General features: G+C 36.9%; 1 protein-coding gene and 1 long non-coding RNA gene across 2 annotated transcripts in view; one reads left to right on the forward strand and one right to left on the reverse strand.

Moving 5' to 3' along the window:
* The window catches only part of LOC128872783 (zwei Ig domain protein zig-8), a 130,175-nt gene that overhangs the window by 94,965 nt on the left and 13,985 nt on the right, over window positions 1-21,225 (reverse strand). The window lies entirely within an intron of this gene.
* Window positions 1-21,225, forward strand: part of LOC128872790 (uncharacterized) — a 61,949-nt gene that overhangs the window by 37,718 nt on the left and 3,006 nt on the right. Inside the window, exon 2 of the long non-coding RNA XR_008456257.1 lies at window positions 9,574-9,748. This is a non-coding gene — a long non-coding RNA (uncharacterized LOC128872790). The remainder of the gene's footprint in view (window positions 1-9,573; window positions 9,749-21,225) is intronic.

Here is a 21,225-nt window from a genome sequence, read left to right on the forward strand (position 1 = left end):
CTAATTAACGAACGTAGATGTTTCTTTTAGACATTTTTCTTTTGTACCAGCTGATTACCGCGTTACAAACACGACTTGAAACGCATTCTCAGTGTAAGTCAGAGGATAGCAACGCACGAAGCTTGTATTGGTTAGAAACTGTGTCTGACAATGCACGATCCACTTCTACTTCCATTCTTTTTCCTCACACTCGCATTTTAGTAAATCGTATCATTCTCCTCAGTTGTCTTTGGTTTGTGCTGCAGTACTATTGAAGAAATCTCTTGTTCTATACTTTCATATTCGCATCAAATATTTTGAGGATTGTTTAAAACGAATGAATCATGGATTAATAGAAGTTTTAGGTAAGAAAGAAACGTATAACTTCACCCCAGCCATTCGATTAAGAATTTTTCGGTTTAATCACCATCTATTTTATTAGGAACGATTTCGAATTTTATGTTTCAGAGTATCAAAAAATCTCTCCACGCAATGAAATTTCGATAACAGAGGGCAACGTTGATATCGCGAACTAATTAAAACTCATTGATGCGTGAACTTTAATTTTCGTTTCTCTGAAGAACGACCGAACGGCTGTTCCGATTAACATGGTTAATGAGACAATTTTTTCATTAGTTGAACGTGGAGCATAATATTCTACAAAATTTCACGCCCGTAATGGTGGTGAACACTTTTTTTGTGGACCAGTTTCGAGGCAATTTTCATGATGTTTTTGCAGTCAAAGTACTTGACATAAACTTTTGATGTTTGGTACGTTTATTTATATACATATACACGAGAGTCATTGAAATATTCAACCGTCCTGCTTAACTTGTTTACTAGTTACGTACAATATTCTACTTAAATCTTCGTTTTTTCTAAGATATTTTTAAAACCTCTTTTGAAAAAGTCCTTCATAATTCAGATTATGATTTCTATCCAACAAACAACGAATCTGTTATTTCAAATATTCTATCTGCACGACTACCTCGCTCGTCTTTGATTGCACATTCTGTAGGCAGAGATTTATTGTTTCGCGGTTGCTAACGACGACAGTGTCTCGTCGCGTACACGTTTCTCGAAACTCCGGCAATCTTTCCCATGGCGACACGCAAGTATCACGTTTACAGGCTGGCTGGTGAAATTCCGTAAGATGTTTGGAAGTTGGCAGTCTCAACATTTCTCGTCTAAAGTGTCTGAGCCACCTCTTGCTGCGCAACCACTCTCTTCCACTCGACGGCTATCTTTGTCGACTTTTATTCTCCTCTCGGGTTTCAAGTCGTACTACCCTGCCAGACATATATAATGATTCGGTATTATGTAATTCTGCTCAGGCTGCATCGACGTTGCGTTTAAGGCTAATGCGTCTCGCAAAGAGTGCCTAGTAATTAAAGGCGGGAGTGCTCGACTACGGGGGAAGTCCTTTTAAAAAAAAAAAAAAAAAAAAAAGATCCTTGACGATTGTACCTCTCTTTTCAGCCGGGTTCCGTGACCTGTTGATGCATGCAATGTACCGCGTTAGGAGGCATGTGATTCATTTGGTCGATGCGAGAAAAAATATGCCTTTAGGTATTTTTGTTACAGAAGAAATTTCTATACTCATAAATTTAAAGTTGCTTGAACTCAAACAATAAAAACATCAAACACTGTTGTATGTATATGACATTCTTTTTGGTATTAATAATATTTATTTTATTAATAAAGTGTTTCTACGAAGCTTGAAATGATTCTTTTTTGATCCTCCGTTGATCGCGAAATTTCGTTTATCGCGATCATGTCCAGAACCCATCCTTCGTTTTCGTATTTCTCTTATCGACGCACGTAATTGTATCATTTAAATGTATCGACAATGATTTGAATGACATTCCGCGCCGAAAACGTTGCAAATACACGAAGTTTCTCCAAGTCGAAAATGAGGTTTCATAATTAGAAAACTTATAATTGCGCAAGTGAAACTGTGGATCACTATTCTAAAGGTGGTGACGTTTGTAACTACCAGATACGGTGACAGGCTTGGAAACAACTGAAATTGGTTACATGAGGTCTCCCGTTCCCATCGGTGCCATAAATTTAAATGTTAGAATCCTTTATGATTCCAGAAATATTGCAGGGCAATGTAACAAGACACTTCAAACAGATGTCCTCGAAAGCAAACTTCTACGAGGCCCTATCCCTTAAAATAGACCTTTCGTCCTACCATCGTATAGCTCATGTTTAAGTCACGAGCCTCCTAGGTAAACTTATCGACGTTTTCGCTAGTAGGCCCAGGAGAAAACGAACTTCTTTTTTTTTCTTACAGCTACCCTAGAAAGTGTTTCATAGTACGCTTGTACCACGAGTAGTAGAACATGTACATATATTGTAAACATTGGTGGTAATATTCCTCCGTTTTTGTTTTATATCTTAGATCGTTGTGAGAATAAGTTTGTCATTTTTTAGTAGAGAGTACTTAAATTGTAAGGTATCCAAGAATTCTAAAGAATAATTGTGAATTGAAATTTGTTGTAACATGACTGTTGCTAGGGACCTTTTATTGTTTCTATTAATTTAATTTAAAAAAAAAAAAAACATTTAACGAGTCATTTATTCGCCAATAATTATAATCTAAATTTTGCAATCAAATCATGTTTTTTGTTGAATCAATGAATTAATAGTTATCGATGAATATGTAAAAATAACGCGATTCCAGATGGATTAAATAATATATCGACTCGATATATCGGATAAGTAATATATTCGTAGTCTGAAATCGCGTCGTTCTTACATCGAATAGTCATTGCACCAAATCGGTTTCTTAATCATATTAGAATTCAGTCCGATAAACGTTTGAAATAAATCACGACGGGTTTGATTTTTCACCTATCGATCGAATAGAATTCTGCTCGTTACTGATTAACGTCGATTAGCCCAACCTATCAGCGATTGCTTCCCGAATGTTGAGCGTGGTTAAAACGTGTAAGAAATAAGGATTTGAGAAATGTATGCGTCGGGGTGACTGAGTGGCCGCTGCAAGCGCGCGTTATCATCCGTGTGTAGGTGAATCTTCTTAATGGTGGCCAGGTGAGATCAGAGTTCAGGAAGAATAACGAGTTCAGTGAATTTCCAACGTCTAGGACAGTGGTTACCAACCCGAGAGCATGAACCAACAATATTCATATGTTTATGTTCATTTTTGTATCAAGTGGATGAATTTGGTAGTAGTAATGTTAAATTTATTTTTATTTGCTTGTTTTTACTATTGTTTTTCTGATATCCTAACATGTTTCATCTCATGCTTCAAGTTATTGAAATTGAAATATTTGGTTCTAATAATATTCATATACAGTCCCATAAATATCCGTACCCTCTTTGTTTATTGAAGGAATTCGTCTAAATTAGACGATAAGTTTGTAACCAAATAAATTTTTTATCATATATATACAAATGTAAAGTTTATCCGTGTACATATTTATGATGAAACAATTATTTGAAAAGATCGAACTTAGTATTTAATTTAGACAAACATCTTTAATAGACGTGGAGGGATATTTATGAGACTGACTGTATACATTAAATTTTAGTGAAATATACATTCATTTCACGTAAGTATTGCATTCATATTTCCAACATTAATTTAATTCGAACTAAACAGCACTAATTAAAACAGTGTCTAAAATATCTCTCCACATTTTAAAATTGCTCTCATCTGTATTTCCTCATCCTCGTCGTTTCAAAATCCTGGCAAAAGCCACCACCTCTTCAAATCTTTGACCTCATCCAGCTTCAAAATCGCTACGCGGAAGATCACATAAAAAACCCTTCCCTCGGCGTCGCATTGCGAATAATGAATGATCGTAAACGTGCCCGATCCTTCTGGCTCGCGTTTAAGAACCGTCCGCCATCTTATCATAGCGCGCGTTACGTGAACAGCTTGTACATAAGGACAGATATACAGGGTGTTCCGTAACTGGTGGCTCAAGCGAGGATGATTCTACGTAAACAATTGAATCGAAAATGTAGAATAAAATTTTCTTCGTATGGCGCTTTATTTTTGGAAAAAGTAAATTTGAAAATTCGTCGAGGTACGCGTGCACTTGGACTACAAAAAGCAAAATCGATGTAAGAGATATCATCATGTTGACAACGTTTGTAACGTGCAAGAAGCACGGAAGTATTCTCCTACACGGAACAGAAAGATAGTAAAATCCGTCGAACTTGAGCTAAATCAAGTACACGCGTACTCGACTTCAAACTTATTTTTTTTTTTAAATAAAACGTCATGTGAAAAAATTTTATTCCACATTTTCCATTCGATTTTTTACGTAGAATCACCCCATACTCGCTTGTACCACCAGTTACGGGACACCCTGTAGAAAGGGGAGCGAACCTGGCTGAACATCGCTAACTACGCGAACTAGTCCTATCGCGAGGCGTCCCAGAAGATAGAGGGTGCCGGCGGGCAACCGCTTCAGAAAGTGGCACCTAAAACTTTAAATCTCGTATCTCGCGCCTAAGACGCCGCATCCCTAAATATTTCATCCCTTTCCTTCTGCTCTCTCCTCCCTCCCACGGCAAGGCTTTCGCTCTTTAAGTTATCTTTCCCCGTGAATTCATAAGCAGACCCCGGGTATTTTATTTCGACGGTCCCACCTCCTCGAACTTCGGCCGCGTAAAAGGAAAACTCTTAACGAGACGAACGGTTTTTAAAATAAAGAACTTCCCGTGGTAATACGTCCCAGCTCTCCGCGCGGCGAGAGTCTCGCTTTCGGCTCCGTCGCGAAACTTAAATTACGTCTAGCTTCGAATTCGCTAGCTGGGCTACATTATATTCTAGTCTGTTTCCTTGGGAACGCGGCGTTAACCTGAGCGAAAAGTATCGCGGACGTCTGCTGGAAAATACTGCGCGAATATGGCTGGATTTATCGCGTTAGTTTGCTACGAGAATCGGGGGAACGGCTTGCTCCAGGGTAGAGGGAACGATATATATGGCGGTGTACGTTTGAAGACTCTTTTGCACGATTTAAAATCCGTTTGGAATTTTTCGGTGGAATATTGTAGTCGATAGTAGCCCAAAATAATCAAGCTTAAATTATATTAAGTACTCACTTGTATTATTGTGTATTATTAGAAACAGTGTAGTTCGAAGTGTAACTTGCTAGCATTAGTGTTCGGTTTCTTAAAAATGACAAACGTTTAGAATACTATTTGATAAATCTAAGTTTTTTACTTTTGGAAACCTATGTATGGAGTGCTCATAAAATTCACACTAAAGCACACTGCTGGTAGCAGTTTGTAAGTTTAGAGAGCACTATTAAAAATATTTTATGAAATTCGTTTCTTGAATGGGGCACTTGTTATAATTCGATTCTGTGCCCATGATCCTATCATTCTCACGGTCTATATCACGGTTATTACCCATCACGGGGGGTTTAATAGTAGGTTGGTTTACGTTACTAAATGTAGGGTAATCCGTGTACAATTAAACACGTTTACAGCGATAAATGCTCGATATTTTCGAACAATATACGTAGTTAAATAATCATGTAGTGCGGTGAGAATATTAAAGTATAAAGTAAAGATGAAAAATTCTTGAGCACACTAGAGAAATAAAGACAAAGTTGATAAAGTAATGTAACCGCATGTGGAATGTGCAACTGCTAAGCTTCTTGTGGGCGAGAGTAATCAGCACTTAATTATTGTACACCTTTGTACAATTACTATTTCATATTCAAAAGGGAAATAAGAAAATGAAATGAAATGCATTCAAAACTTAAGATTAAGATTAAGATGAAATTTTCACAATATTACACAGTGCGATGGGTTAGAAATTATTTAACTACGACCTTCTACAAATATTACTAATTTTATCTGTTTGGTTCGGTGGCCAGGTGTGTGCCTGTGCTTGATGTAAAGTAACGCGGGGCATAAAAACTTGGAAAGTCAATACATAATTTGTACGCAAGAGTTACGAGAGTCTCGCATAAAAAGTAAATAACTGTAAAGGTTTAATATAAAACGGGGAACTTTAATAACGGTGACAAGTTTATGATTTAGCTTTCCGATATTTAAGCTAGGCGCGCATTGAACACTGTGCCGGCACAGTATGTTCCGAACATTGAAACACAGTTTTCCCTTTACTCTGTTGCTGGTGGAGATTTTATTGATTGTCGAGGGCTGATCTATCCAACTCTTGTTATAGAACAATATTATTGTTATATCGCAACAAATGGTTCGATCAATAGGAGCCATTAAAGGTGTATCCTGAGAATAGAATAGATGTTTTACGCTATATTTGATTGCACGATATCTCTGAATTCCGGGGCGATCCATTTGGGAAAGTAAACATTTATCGTGACACAGCTCGCATGGAATTTGTATTAATCCGTGACATGGATGGAAATCGTTGATTGCCCGATGAAACAAAAATATTCCGCTTCAATAGTGCACCGAATTATTTGGAATATCGAAAGAAGAAGGAGAATGGAAATAGTAAATCTTCCTATAGATGAAAACAAATTTGCGTTGGTGTCAGCGGAGTGTATTTAAATAATTCTGTATATTTGAACGTCCTGGTTGTATAATATTTAATTTAAAATCAAGATTATAATCAGAGGAGCCGTTAGTATTACGATTAAAGTAGTAGATAATAATTTATGAAATTAAATTGTCTTCTTATTATGATCACATCAAAACAACAAATTGCTTCATTAATATAAAATATATCTCCAGACCTATGTTAATATTCATTATGATTAAATTTTACTCCACAGAAAGAAAAACGATAAAGTTCACTCAATTGTCAGGCTTAGGTAACAGACTACACCCGTCACCCTCAGAGGTATTGTAGTGATATATCACTCCCTTAAACTTCTGTAAATATATTACAAACTTGCGCTATTTTGCCGTAAAACGTAATTACAACGCGGCCCTTGACACGCGTTTCATGACATATCTGTTTCGCGGTTAGAACAAAAAGAAGCATATGTCTCGTTCGTCGGGGAAACAAGTGTGTTAAGTGTGTGTTTCCATGCGTCGAGGAGTTAAATCAAGAACGACGACGAGCGTTGAACTCAGGAAACTGCGCCTCTTCTACGTGCCCTGTGCAGCATCTGCGTTAGTCATTCCAGCGTCACGCAAGTTACGCGACAATATGCGTCGTGCAATTATTTTACATCATTTATAAAATGTTCCACTGCGCCGCTATGCGTGCAATTTGTGTCTCCAGCCACGCAATCGTATAATTTGCGAGATTAATCACGAGATCAAAGAAAAATGGAATTGCTCATTTCGTCGTTCTTGTTTCGTAAAACAAATTCTCTTTTCGAACAAATTTTCCCTTATTTGGTTTGATGTTTACACAAAATTTGAACGAATTACATATTTATAACGAACCGTAAAAGTAGTTGTGCTTGGTTGATAACGATTTTAGAACTCAAAAAGAAAAGATACACTTTGGGAAAGCATACGAAATTGATATATTTCTAATCAATCTTTTGCGATCTATATAGTATTTAATAAAAATTCACTGAAATATTGTTCAAAGTAGATACACTTATTACGCATACCAGATATTTACATTAGCCATTCAGTGCAGTCAGAAAAAATTCCCAATCAGTATTTCTTTCAGCGTGGAAGGGTGTTTCCCCTAAAGGGTTTGATTTTCCCTATTTTCGTTCGCGTTGGGAGTCGGACCGTTATCATTTCGGTAGCTTGTTACGCGACCAATTCGCGCCGTGCGATGCCGCGGCATGAATTTCATGCAACGTCAATAAATTAGTACAGCGGCGCTCGATATAGAAGGGTCCTTAATTTCGCGCAGTTACTGGCGATACCGAGCGAAATTGGTGTAACGAATATCAGGGTGAAGTTGTGAGTGGTTCGCTGGACTACGACGCCGACGTCCGCGTTGCTCAGAAGCAGGACTCTGGAAAGCTTTTCGCGTTTTCGCGTTCGGCCTCTTTCATACCACGCAGGTATTGGTAGAGAGGTTGAGATCGATACACGGCGAGTCCAACTTGAAATTTGAACGCACAAATTTTTCTGTTTCTTATCAGAGTAAATTTATTATTTTCGTGTACATTCTGTCAATGGTAATTAGCTTTTCTTCAATTTATTGCGTTTCATTGTTATGTATCACCTAGGTGAATAATAATAATAGGCGAACAGCTTTATAAGCTCTTATGGATATTTGAATTTTGTTAGAATCATATAGAGCTTCGCATATTGTTTTCCATTTGCTGCTTTATTTTGTTTAATATATTGCGATTATACAGTTTCGAGGATGAACCAAAAGAATAAAATTGCCAGTGATTCTTCTTTATTTATTCGCTGGAAAGCCACTTTTCTGATGGCATGTAAAAAGCATTGTCCTGTAGTCGAGTATCAGTCTACCAGGTACGCACGCTTCTATATGGCCAAAAGGTGAAAGGATGGTCCTCGACCGAACTCAAGCGCACTGGAGAGTCGATAATACGAAAGAGACCTTGACGGAGAATTCTGGTTCAACGAATCTATTATTTTTAACAGCGTTTTTATAAAATCTCTCTACTTTATTCTGTTTTAGATTAAAATTTGTATGTCCGCCAAACAGTTTGCTTCTTTGAAGTTATATCAATGTTTTTTTTTTATATAGAATGTCTAACTTTCTATAGTACATGCTTCCTGCAGCTAGAATTTATTAAGATGATGATGAATAAAGTTTTAATCTTGAGAATATTTCAAGGAATGACTTTCGTAAATAAATCTAAGATTACCTTCCTCACTTCCACAAATTAATTCAAATTTAACATTCTTAATTAAGAATAACTTCAGCTCGAATATTCCTACTTCCATGAATAATTCTATGTAGTGAAAGAGATATTCGGTCATTGATCCGAGGTAGTATTCTAAATTAGTTACTAATTAACATATATGATCTACGGGTTATATGTATTGTGATACTGTTTCACTTAGAATACAATTTCTTTTTTAATTTTTAACTACAACACTCTTCATGACGATGCTTTCCTTTTCATAAATGGAAAAGTAAAAAGTGTTCAAAGGCAGTGTTGTCATTTTGAATATTCCTCCCATCTTGCCCTGAGTTAATCACGCTCACCAATCACTGAAATATTTGCCATCCCTATCTGGATACCCTTTATAAATAATATACTCTCCCTGACATCACGTTTTTTATAAATGGGAAAGTAAAAGGTGTTCAAAAGCAACGTCATTCTCGGTTTCCCTCTCATCTGAGTTAATTACAGTCAACCCCTAAAATATTTACCACCACTATCTGGGTACCACCACTATATGCTATCATATACAGTCAGTCCCATAAATATTCGTACCCTCTACGTCTATTGAAGAAAGTCTAAATAAAATGATAGGTTTGACATTTCCCAATAAATTTTTCATTATAAAAATATACGTGCGTAATGTTCATTCACGTAAATATTTACAACGAAACATTTACTTGGAAACGTGAAACCTATCACGAATTCAATTGACACGAATTTAATTGACACGAATTCTTGTAATAGACACAGATGGTAATATTTATGGGACTGACAGTATATTCACAAATGCGCCCTGTTTCCTTTACCCAAACATTCTCAAACATTTCCTAATTTCCAGGCTTTTAAATCAGATCCTCAAGGTGGCCTGGAACAACGCGGGGATTCTTGATTTACGCGGGGATACCGGAGGCGTTTCGCCGACCAGGGAAATCGAAGAGGCAGCGAGCGAGCCTCTTATCCTAAGCAAACAGTGTTAGATATTCCGAAATTCTGATTGGTCCGTGGAAACGTTGGTAAGTTCGAGACAAGTGCAACGGTGGCCCGAGACAAACGAAAGCAGACGACGATGAGCGGCCTGGAATAAATGCAGACGGCAGAAATAAGGGAATAAAGTGGAAAAAGGGAGAGAGAGAGAGAGAGTGGGCGGTTGAGGTGGGATGCAGTATAAAACCGGGGTACAGCGTTACCTCGAGCGATAAACTCCAGGTGGAGCGATCCTCGGGGAAATAAAGTTCCGCAATGGCTGCGAAGAAGCAGCTAAGCTCCACCTTCGTCGTCGCGGTCGTCTTCTTTCGCTTGACCTCTGACGAATCGCGCAAGAAACATCAACCTCTTCGTTGCGTATTTTCACCTTGCCCTCTGACTACGAGTGGACCACTCGTGCCGCGTTTATTCGGAACAAAGAAATGACCTCTTCTCCGTTTGTTTTTCTTTCGCCTCGACCTTGGAATCTTCGTTCCATCGCCTGGCGATCTTACCCCATTTTTTCTCTTATTCGAATGGGAAGTGTGGATTTTTTTTTGCTATTTATTACGAATAAACCAACGATGGTATTTGAAATCGGAACGGGGTAAGGAAGGCATTTTTGTAAAACACGTTTAATCCTCGTGAACGTGTGAGACTCGTGGTACAGAAATTGAGTCGAACATGAAAAATACGAAAGGGCGCAAGGAATTTTATATCTGATTATGGCATTCACGATCCTACAGTAAATCGTAGGTCAAACGGTTCATTTGTACAGTGTTGTATTTGTACAGTTTGTACTATGAGATGGGAAAGAAAAGAAAATTTACTAGAGGAACTTTAGAATTAGAAGTTTTAGAAAATGAATAAAATTCTACAACCCTTCACTCGCATGGTTAGTCCAATGTTATAGAAATTAAGTAAACTACCCATTGCTGTCAAGTAGAAACAAAAACGTACATCAGAACGAATTATAATTCATCGTCGAGGTAATCTTTATAAATTGCAGTAGCCACTAGCGTGTTCCTGGATTGTTATGTCTCCTAAGGACTTGGGTACGGTTGGAAAATGTCAGGCATCTTTCTCTAGGGAACAGTCCTGCTCTCAATGGCAGTAGACGCATCGCGAGTCCACACGTAGCGATTAAAGGGACTTTAACCCTTTCTATTGTATGTATGTATGCTATTTTACCTCTTCAAAGAGGAATTTACCTTGTTATTAATGTTAGAGTTAAACAGTTGGTAATTAAGTCTGTAGTGCTGGTAGATGTCCCTGGACAAAAACGTGTCCCTATATAAAGATCTTGTACAATTTCCTGAGTTAGCTTTTATCATGTTTTCAAAGGTTTAGGTGTGGGTTAGGTCTTCGAAACTACGGGAACTCTTTCGGAACGTCTACGGAGCTGCATGCAGGATGAATGCCCCGGGCTTGTAGGTGTTGCACAAATTAGGAAAACGCCCCAAAGTTCATCTTGGGTAAATTTCTGTCCCTCCACCTCCTAACTAGATTTACCGCAGAATTTCGAAAGGTGTACCGAACTCTGATGGAAGATAAAATTCAATACGAACGCAGAACAAACTTGGCTTACAAGTAATGCACACATCTTGAAACGGATCGACTGGTTTCATTGGATTCGCTTGATGTCGTACATAGAACCTTCGTTTATTACTTGATTAATTTAATGTAATTGAAGGGACGAGTTATTCGTTAAAGTTCAATAAATAATTCATCATTGGTTTAAGTGATGGGTGTTAGGAAACAAACTGCTATTTGTTAAACACCAAAAGGCCTCCTAGAGTGGGCACACGTAGTTTTCATTATTATCACTTTGTACATGACGCGATACTGCATAAAGAATATAGAATAATATTTTCTCATACGAGGTTTCGTTTTTAAATAAATCCATTGGATAGAACCAGGTTCAGGTGTCTGACCATCGCTCGTTGTTTCTACTGCTGCTGGAAACATAATGATATTACTTGGTTTCTGTCACGCTGAGAATTGTCTAACTAGAATAATCTATAAGTAGCATCATCGTGGAATAAAACATGATCGTAGCAAAAGAAATTGTGAAATCGATCACCCTGCAGAAGTGGCTTGAAATGTAAAAAGAAGAGATCAGGAATGCCGTTTATTTCTGTCCGTCGCAAGTTTTCATGTCACTTCGTAGACAGGTACGAATTAGTAACAAGATTATGCTGAATTAAGAACGATTGCTGTCAGGATATTCCACAAATAATAAGAATATTCGATTAATTTATTCCAAGACCCAGGACATGGATCTCCATCCAACATTCTTCTATTTCTTCTGTCGATAGAACCTCTAGATTCTTTTAGTCTCTTCGAGTGTTTCTGCTAACACCATCGTGCAAACTTTTAAAAATAGTTTGTAGGTATACTTATTCGGGGAATGGCCAGAATTATTCCTTCTCATGCATAAGAGGACTCCAACTTCCTCTTTCACTAGGCCAATATACGACCACACGTAGCAAGGACGTGACTGAATCAAAACTGACCGTGTGGTTTCAAGTACTGATTTCAACAGTCGGATTATTCTAGAAAGGACTTTCGCAGCAATCCTTCGTTTCCAGCAGCTCAAAGTGTGTAATACCCTCTCGTATCCCGCGAAACACTTAGCAGGATCTTCTTTGACTTTGAATTCCGTTTCGCTATGCACTGCGAAGGATTTACTAGGATTTGGACACTATCTTCCACCCTTGACGTTCCGATGTAATGGTCACAGTTCATCTTGTGTCATAAGTTGGCCTATAAATAGCTTGTGCTTTTGATGAGACAGGAAGCAAGATTTAAATGGGAACACCTAATTATTTCCTGCACACTGTTTTCACGAGTACGAGATTAATTTATATATGGGACATTCCATGCCATTTCGACCACTTTTCGACCCGACCATTTCTGATTTCACTGAAACTTTTTCATAATATAGCACCCTACTGAATATCTTTTCGTGAATTTTTGCAGATTTTTGTACTGAACCAAAAAGAAGTTATGAATTTAAAAAAAAATGGCTTGAAGTGCCTCATATATGAAGCAGAAATAAAATGAGAAGGAGCAATTAACTTTTAATCTTCATACCAAAGCTTCTAAAAGGAGAAGCAAAAACACAAAAGGAAGGAGCTTCGGCGTAAAAATTAAAAATTGATCGTAAAATGTTTCTTTTCATTTCGTTTCTCCTATTTAACTCGCGGGAGTTTATCGTTACGTTATCTTATTTTAAAACACAATGAATTGGAATTCACATGCCGAGAATCGTTCGACTTGAAAACTCATGAAATAATCCAGCATGGCAGAAAAGCACAGAGGGAAATTCCTACGTTGGTTTTTCAAGCGACCCTGAAATTCTTCGACTTTTAAGAAATAAAATGGTAGTCAGATTCGAAGTCAGACAGCCGAGCGAAATGCGATTCGTCTGGCACCGTTCATAGCCCGTTGATTCCTGATGCAGGGAAATTCGTCGTCGAGCGATTTCAATCCTGCGCCTAGAGAAACGCGTCACAAACACCCGTGAAATATAAACGCACTTTGCAGTTACGTCAGTTTACGTCCCGAGCCACTGTCGTAAAGCGCGAAATGTCGTAAAGCGAGTCCGCCACTTTTTTTTCTCGCGCGAAAGTTACACGAAATTCAGAATGTAAATTTGCCAGGAAACAATTAAATCAGAGCATTTCGCGAGTGTTTGGTGTTCGAATTGAGGTAAATTCTTTCATAATTGTATAGATTGTATTCATACTAATTAGATATTAATTTTGTTAGTATTTGTGTTAATATTCTTATCAACTTTGTTGAAATTAATCAGATGAAAATTAAATCTAATCTAACTAAATACAGAGACATAAATGATGTTAAGAGATTCATCATTTTTTTTTTTCATAACTTTATTCCAATTGAGGAAGTGGGCATGGTGGCCACATATGTATGCTCTTAAGAGCAAAAGAGAGTATTGATACAAAACTAATTATTTAATACTTTTTAAAATCTAAAGTGTGTATTTTATATTAATTTTAAATACAACGTGTGATATCGCACTATAAAATTTTCCTTATCTCTGTTCGCAGAGGGCTGAGAACATTAGGGACAGTCATGCTACTTTACTCGACGTCGTATTCTAATTTCCCATGAACATAACTGAAAAACGTCAAGAGTGGGACTGACCATAAATTGGATTACCCTAAAACAGGGTGTCCCCAATCAAGATACAGGTTGACGTGCCGAACGAGTCCTGGACGAGTATTTTCGGTTCACTTCGTACTAAAATTATAATACCGCCATCAATCGTTACCGCACGAAATCGTGGCGGGCCATTATTCTGCGTTGGTTATCATAGAACAGAAATTCGAAACCGATACCGCACGGTGCTTATTGCACAAAGGCCGACTCACTCGTTCATACACGCACTCCATCTCTCGTGCACGCACCCACGCACGGACGCGGTAATTACTACTCATTAAATTAAAATACCAGGCATTATGCACCGAAGAGAAATCGACTGCGCCTCTTTTGGCCGTATTTCGTGCCGGGAGGGAGGGAGAGGGGAGGGTTCGAAACGTGACTTATTAGCATACGGCTTCCTAGAATTTCGATCATTTTTCAGCAAGAATTCGGGCGTGTAACGAGGAGGTGACTTCGGGGAAAAAGGTGTCGGCCTAATCGTTGATGTTCTTTGATCCAACAGAGATATTTGTCCCTCATTATGGTGAACTATTAGGGGTAGAAACTAATTTTGCGTTTTTACATTAACACATTTGTAGTTCTAGTTTAGATAAAAATATTTATTCGAATGAAATATTAAGGGTAGAAATCAATTCTATGTTTTTACATTCACCCACTTTTAGTTCTAGTTTAAGCAGAAATATTTTCGTCACATTTTGTTAATAACCTAAGCCTCGATCTGATATCAATTAATTTTTATTATCGTTGTTCTTCTAACAGATCACAAGTGTACTTGATGACTATTAGGTGCCGAAATTAATTCTCTGCTTTCACGTTTAATTATGTATTTACAGTTTCAATTTAAACAGAAATATTTTTCAATTATTACTCTGTCACATTAAAGCACATATATTGCTTTGATATCCAGTTTTACGACTATGTATACTGTCTTTGAATGTATGACTGAAAGAAGAAGGTCGTATGGTTTTTCTCACAAGCGATCATAGTGTACACATAGTATATACCTCGGAATTCTTGTGTAAAATGAGTGCATATAATTTCACCGCGAAGTTCATATTATTTACCCAAACACTGCTTACTAGTTTCTCGATTTAATTTATATAATTTGATCCACACTAACTTCTCTGACCATGCAATTGACATTTACCGTGTTCTCCTCTAATTGCATCTACCCAATCCGATACACCATTCATTCAAGTTCCGAGCTTCCCATTGTTACACGTCAAGCTTCAAATACAACTCGCTGCTCATGTGGATGGAATAAATTTTATACGAATAATGTATACTCCATTACGATTTATCAGTATGAAATGTAAACTCGAGGCATCCGACGAATACATTTTACGCTCATCGTAGGGTCTTTAACTCTTTAATTTGTTCATTAACGACGTTGCACTTAAATTTCAGCATGTTCGTCTTTAATTGCATGCTGATGATTTAAAAGTGTTTCAGGGTATTAAATATCTTAATGATGCCTTACTGCTTCAAGAGTACCTGTTGAGAGTCGAGACTTGGTGCTTCATGAGAAATCTGTCCATTAAAATCTTTAAATCCAAATCCATCCATTTCCCATCGCGACGAATTTAACCTAATTTACGATAATCGTCTCGATGACGTTACACTGATTTTTGTCTTCTAATATATCTCATATTATTCACTTATTATATTTATTTCTTCTCAGTGTATCAGAGGGACGAAACGCAGGATTCTCTTTCGGCTGCTCACTTCAGAGGATTGCATAGATTTAAATCCGAATGGTTTAGATCGGATCGACAAATATACAATGATACCGCGACACGGGAACTGTTGTTACAAATACGTCTAGTGGCACAATATTGGATGCTGCTACTTCCAAGAGTCCCAACTGTTTACTAGTAAACATCGAGCATGTGTTCCATTTGCTTGAGATTGAAATCGATCTGGCATGGACGGGAAAAGATAAAGTCGTGCTTTGCCGAGAACTTCGACGCATTTTTCTACGCAATCCAATCGTTTAGCAAAGCGAATTCCATGCTTGATACGAGGTTGAAAAGTGGGTATTGTCCACAGAAAAGCTTGGATAGTTATATAATACAAAGAATATTTTTCTTTTTAAGAAATAAAATAAATATATGCCCAGGATCCCTTTTACGTGACCAATAGATTCATAGAATTCCACAAGATTTTTTGAGATTGTGAATCTCCTTGTCACATTTAATTAAATAGGTCAGATGTGTGTAAGGCTATCGTGCAAAGAGTAAATTCTATTCTGATATGAAAATATATATAAAGTAATTGTGAAAAATCGAGAAGTAAAATATAAAAGTATAAAGATAAATATATATATTATTAGAGTGAGTCAGTTTGTGATATTACTCGAATATGTAAAGTATCAGTGCATTATTTTCCAAATATACTTTATTATTAACAATTGTATTAGATAAATACGTTTTGTCATGCTAAACTATCACGTAAATAAATTTTGGCCTAATTTTAACAATAACCTGCAGAGAACCGCAAACGCTGGTCCAAACATTGTTTGAATCAATACTAAGCATGACGTCCCCGTTGTTAATAAGCCATCATTTCCCAAACATTTACAGATGAATATTCCTCTGGTTTGCGTGTATTCAATCAAAGCGAAAGAAATTCAATTTAAATTCCTTCCTCGGGAGATTAATAAATGTTCTTTCCACAAATCCAGTAAAATAATAGCCCAATTTCGACTGTAACCCATAGGCCACAAACGCTATCCCAAACTTCATTCGAATGAATATTAAACGTGATATCGCCGTCGCTAATAACCCATTATTTTCCAGCTATTAATATTAACAATTCTATCAAGTAATTACGATTTCGTCCAATCCGAGTGCACCGGGCTTTATTGAAACCCAATAAAATGATCGTTGAACGTTGTAATCGAATATACCCGAATCGTGAATTCCGCGGGATAGCTCGCATTGTCGTAACACCTGGAAACGGAACGACCCTTTTAAGGCAACATTATATTTTCACCCCGCGACGTTCATCTCTCCCCCGTATTACCTATCGCCCCTGTCGCTCGCAATTTTCGCGCAAACGGTGAAACTCCGCGGGAGCCCCGGTCCCGTACGAACATAAAAATCCGGCCGGAAAAGAGTAAAGATCCGCGCCGGATTACGTAATCCGGGAGTATGCGTCACACGGGCGAAGATATACGCGATAAGGAAGACGAACGATGAACGATAAAACGTCGGATGACTCCCGGGAAGCACCGTGGTCGGAGTCTGATCGTTATTAATGAGCACAGTGTGTCGTTACAGGCTTATTATCCGGCCGTTCTAATTAAATTGGATTAGCGCAATGAAGCGTATCGTGAAATTCTCGGTTAATGGTCTCACGCAGACTACGCCGCGCCCCCTTCGTTATTCTCGTGCCGATGTCGTTGACACGCGACACTTATGCTTCTGCGATAACTCCCGATAAATTTCGCGAATGTACGATCGTTTAATTGACATTGAAAGTCTACGTTTGGTTACGCTGCTATTCGATGGAACAGGTCTAGGTTCTCTTTGGTATGTTTTCTACTCTTGCTTTCGAACATCTTCGTGTAAGAACGAAAAGTTTGAATGCCAGTTCGGACAATTTTATTGACACGAGGAAAACGGGTGGAGTGGTTTCACGAGGGAAAATAAATTCATAAATGAATACATCGAAGTCAAATTCATATACTTTAAAGAGTGTCTAGTGTATAAGCTTCTTCATTGCGTTTAACACACTCATGTTTTATATGTCCTTTTCTTTATACCACTGACATCCAAGTTATCTTATAGTTGAATATTTGATGCCTTCGTCTGGTTTGAACTACTTCCTATATTTTCTTATTTCGATTTCTCATTACAATAAAAACAAAATCCATGCAGATATCCTTGATACTATTTTCTATTTATTATAAAAATATAGGAGAATGAAACTTCAAATATTTGTTTATATTTTGTGTCTTTCTTTATCCTGACTCTTACATTTTTCAATTTTTAGGTACTTCCTTGTGATACTTGCTTAGAAATCTTTTCAAAAGTTTCTTAAGCAACTGTGCACTCGAACGAACCAGCACACAAGTCTCTACACTCATTATTCTTCGAATAAAACCCGTGTCTCTCTTTCGACGTACAAGTCTCGTATTTTGTTGGGATAGCAGCAGAGCTGTCTTTTCGAGTTTACGAGTCGCATCTATTTTTAAGGAAAATTTGTAAAGGGGAATAAATCAATCCCACCCCCGAACGACGAGTAAAAGACCTAAAAGTTGATTCGTTGGTAAAAAGTTTTGCAATTCTCGTGTACCAGTTGCGCGTCTGTTGCTTCTTCGTTTTCAATAACGATTGACGTGTCGTAAATTCATGATATTATATGGACGCGTACCCGTCCTTCCAATTTTCCTGGAACGTTTCCCTGTAGCGAGCTTGTAGGTCAGATACGGAAATATAGGTGGTGCCGATATGTGAAGCAGCTCGGAAATAAACGTACTGATCGCAGATTCGTCGGACACGCCACTATCCCATCGTCACGATTTTATATTTCTGTATATAGACGCATGGCAGACACAATAGATGTTTGAATTATTGGGATTCTATTTCCTTCGTGTCACCGTGAAAGATTGTTCAATAACAAAGCGAGACTTTTTTTTGTTACATGTGTCGAGCCTCTGATGGACATCAGAGTCTGGAGTGTAGTCTCGATTGCTAAATAACAACTCGCGAAACCACGAGCTACACAAATCGATTCCCACTCGAATAAGATATCGTATAAAAGTAGTACAAAATGTGGCTGGCGTTCAAGTAAAATATAAAATGAAATTAAAGTTTGAATAAAGCAAACCTCAAACCTTCAGTAATCCAATCTGAAAACTGTGCTGCGTTTATTTATCGATATCTTTTGTTTTATGGAAGCACCCTCTATATAAGAGTCGTTAATTTTCAAATGAAAAGTCCAATTTTTATGAAGCCAGAGCAAATTGAAAGTCAATAAGGAATATTTTTTTTAGAGTATACATTTCTCAAAAAATGTTCTCAAATATTTTTTCCTATTGAATATTTTACAGGCTTCCAGGAACAGTGAAATTTTTATTCGAAACAGTTTTCGATATCCTTTAAAAATTGAGATTCATATAGGAACGAATAAAATGTTTGACCCTGATACGAGGAATTCTTTTCCATCAGAATTGAAAAATAAGAGCATCAAAATAGAACATATTCTTTAAGTCGAGCCAAATGCTACATATTTATGCAAAGTTGTTCCTCCCTGAGTCATACATTTACGAATTTTCCAGAAATACATTCAGTCGCCTGAAACGTACTAATTAGTAGATTAGTACGCGAGAAACCAACCGTATCAAATCAAGAGCTTCGTGTGCAAACTTCAAATCACGTTACCTAGATCTCTGTTCTAGAAACGAAGTTCAAAAGATTCGAAGTCGCACCCTTTACGCGCAGATACGTTTGAAAGTATAGTTTCTATCTGTCACATCACAGTTCCACCCCTAAATAATCACGAACGACTATTGCCTTGAACTAAAGAAAAGAGTTACAGGATTATTCACGGTAAATAAAATTACTGAAAGCATATTTCGAAGGTATTGTGCTAGAAAGCATTCGAACAAATCACTAGATGTAAACACAAGTTTAAAGCACGAGTAGTCATTCGACTCGAGGGATCATTCGACGTAATCCCAGATTAGACCAGATTCTACAATACACTTCACGTGTAGGTACGGCACGCAACTGGAAATAAAGTGGAAGTAATGTGTAAGCGGGCTATTAAATTAATCGACGTTTGTAAACACTATTCTACTACAAATTTTACATGAAAATCCGAAGAATGGAATCTAAACATGCCAAATAAACAAGTGGTGAATATTTTGCTCTATAATATCAAGTCACTGTGCTAAAGAAAGTTTCAGCTGTTTGAAATTGTGCGAATGAGACGAAACGTAGGATTTATCAGTGTTACTTAATTCTTTATTTGCTTTAATTTCTAATTTCTTAATGTAATTGTTGGAACGTAATTCAGTTTATACGCGTCGGTACTATAAACAGATCTACATGAATTTCAATTTACTATTTGTAGAGCTAGTGGTATTATTACACTTTGTGGCTCAGTGTTTGATAACGGTGGCACGGCGCAAATACAAAGAAATATCGTTCGACGGTATGCAATTCAATTTTGCGTTAAATTCAACGAAACTGCTGAATCGGTTAGAAGCGGAAATACATTTTACGAAACAAACCGTGGATGTGTGATTATAAAAAAAATATACACGGAAAATTTATTGTGGACCATTAGTCTCAGGAGCGAATAAAAAATAAATTTCATTGTCATTTTTTAATATTGTACCTTGTAGATTGTTAAAAAGGAAATTCTCTATTCGATCAGTGAGAGCAATCTGTGATTTTCAGTTACACATTTAGAATAATAATAATCGATTTGGACTAATATTATTACATTAATAATATTCTACGTGCTTGTACTGACTACTTGTATTGTTATAACAATTTATACTACATTTTCCCTAGCTCGAATCAGTAGGAACAGATGATATGCCACGGTCACCGTTTAAACGCTCCAAATCAAGTAGAATTAGGGAGTAATGGTCAGACACGTAGCCTAGTTGTATTCAATCTCACGCGCAGTCTCCGCAAGAATTTTCATAATCGATTTCCTTGAGTAGAGAGCCTCGTACGAATAAATTTTACCTCGCATTTTCCACTAATTTATTATCTTATATTTTCCATGTAGATTAACATTTTTTAATGAACACTGGTGGGAATATTGTTGAAAATTTTGCGCTTTTAATGCATGCATGAAACATTTATATTCGACTTCGGTTATCGTAAAAAAAAAATTCTCCAAGTATTACAATTTTTTTCGACCTGAACTGGGATGTCCTCCCTTAAACAAAATTTTCCTTCACTCGAATATTTATTTAAGTCCTCGCACTGTATACAATTAATACTTGTGAAGAACAATAATTACACTCTGTTGTCTTGCTTAAATTTTGGAACGAATTTAATGTGAAATTAAATACACATTATTAAATTCTTCATTATTAAACCACAGCCAGTTATATATAATATAATGAAGTATATATATATATATATATATATATATATACATATACATACTCTGGATTGGTAAAGCATTCCAATTATACATATAAAGTGAAATTGATTATCTATTAATAAAATATTTGATAACATAAATTTAATTTCGTACGTTCCATTGGAAAGGTTTAGCAAGAAGACGAGTTTAATTGCTATTTAAATTAAAATAAAACGATTGATCCTATATTTTCTGTTTTCTATTATTAATCAAATATTTAATT

Source organism: Hylaeus volcanicus, chromosome 1, assembly GCF_026283585.1.
Source record: "Hylaeus volcanicus isolate JK05 chromosome 1, UHH_iyHylVolc1.0_haploid, whole genome shotgun sequence".
NCBI classification, from domain to species: Eukaryota; Metazoa; Arthropoda; class Insecta; order Hymenoptera; family Colletidae; genus Hylaeus; species Hylaeus volcanicus.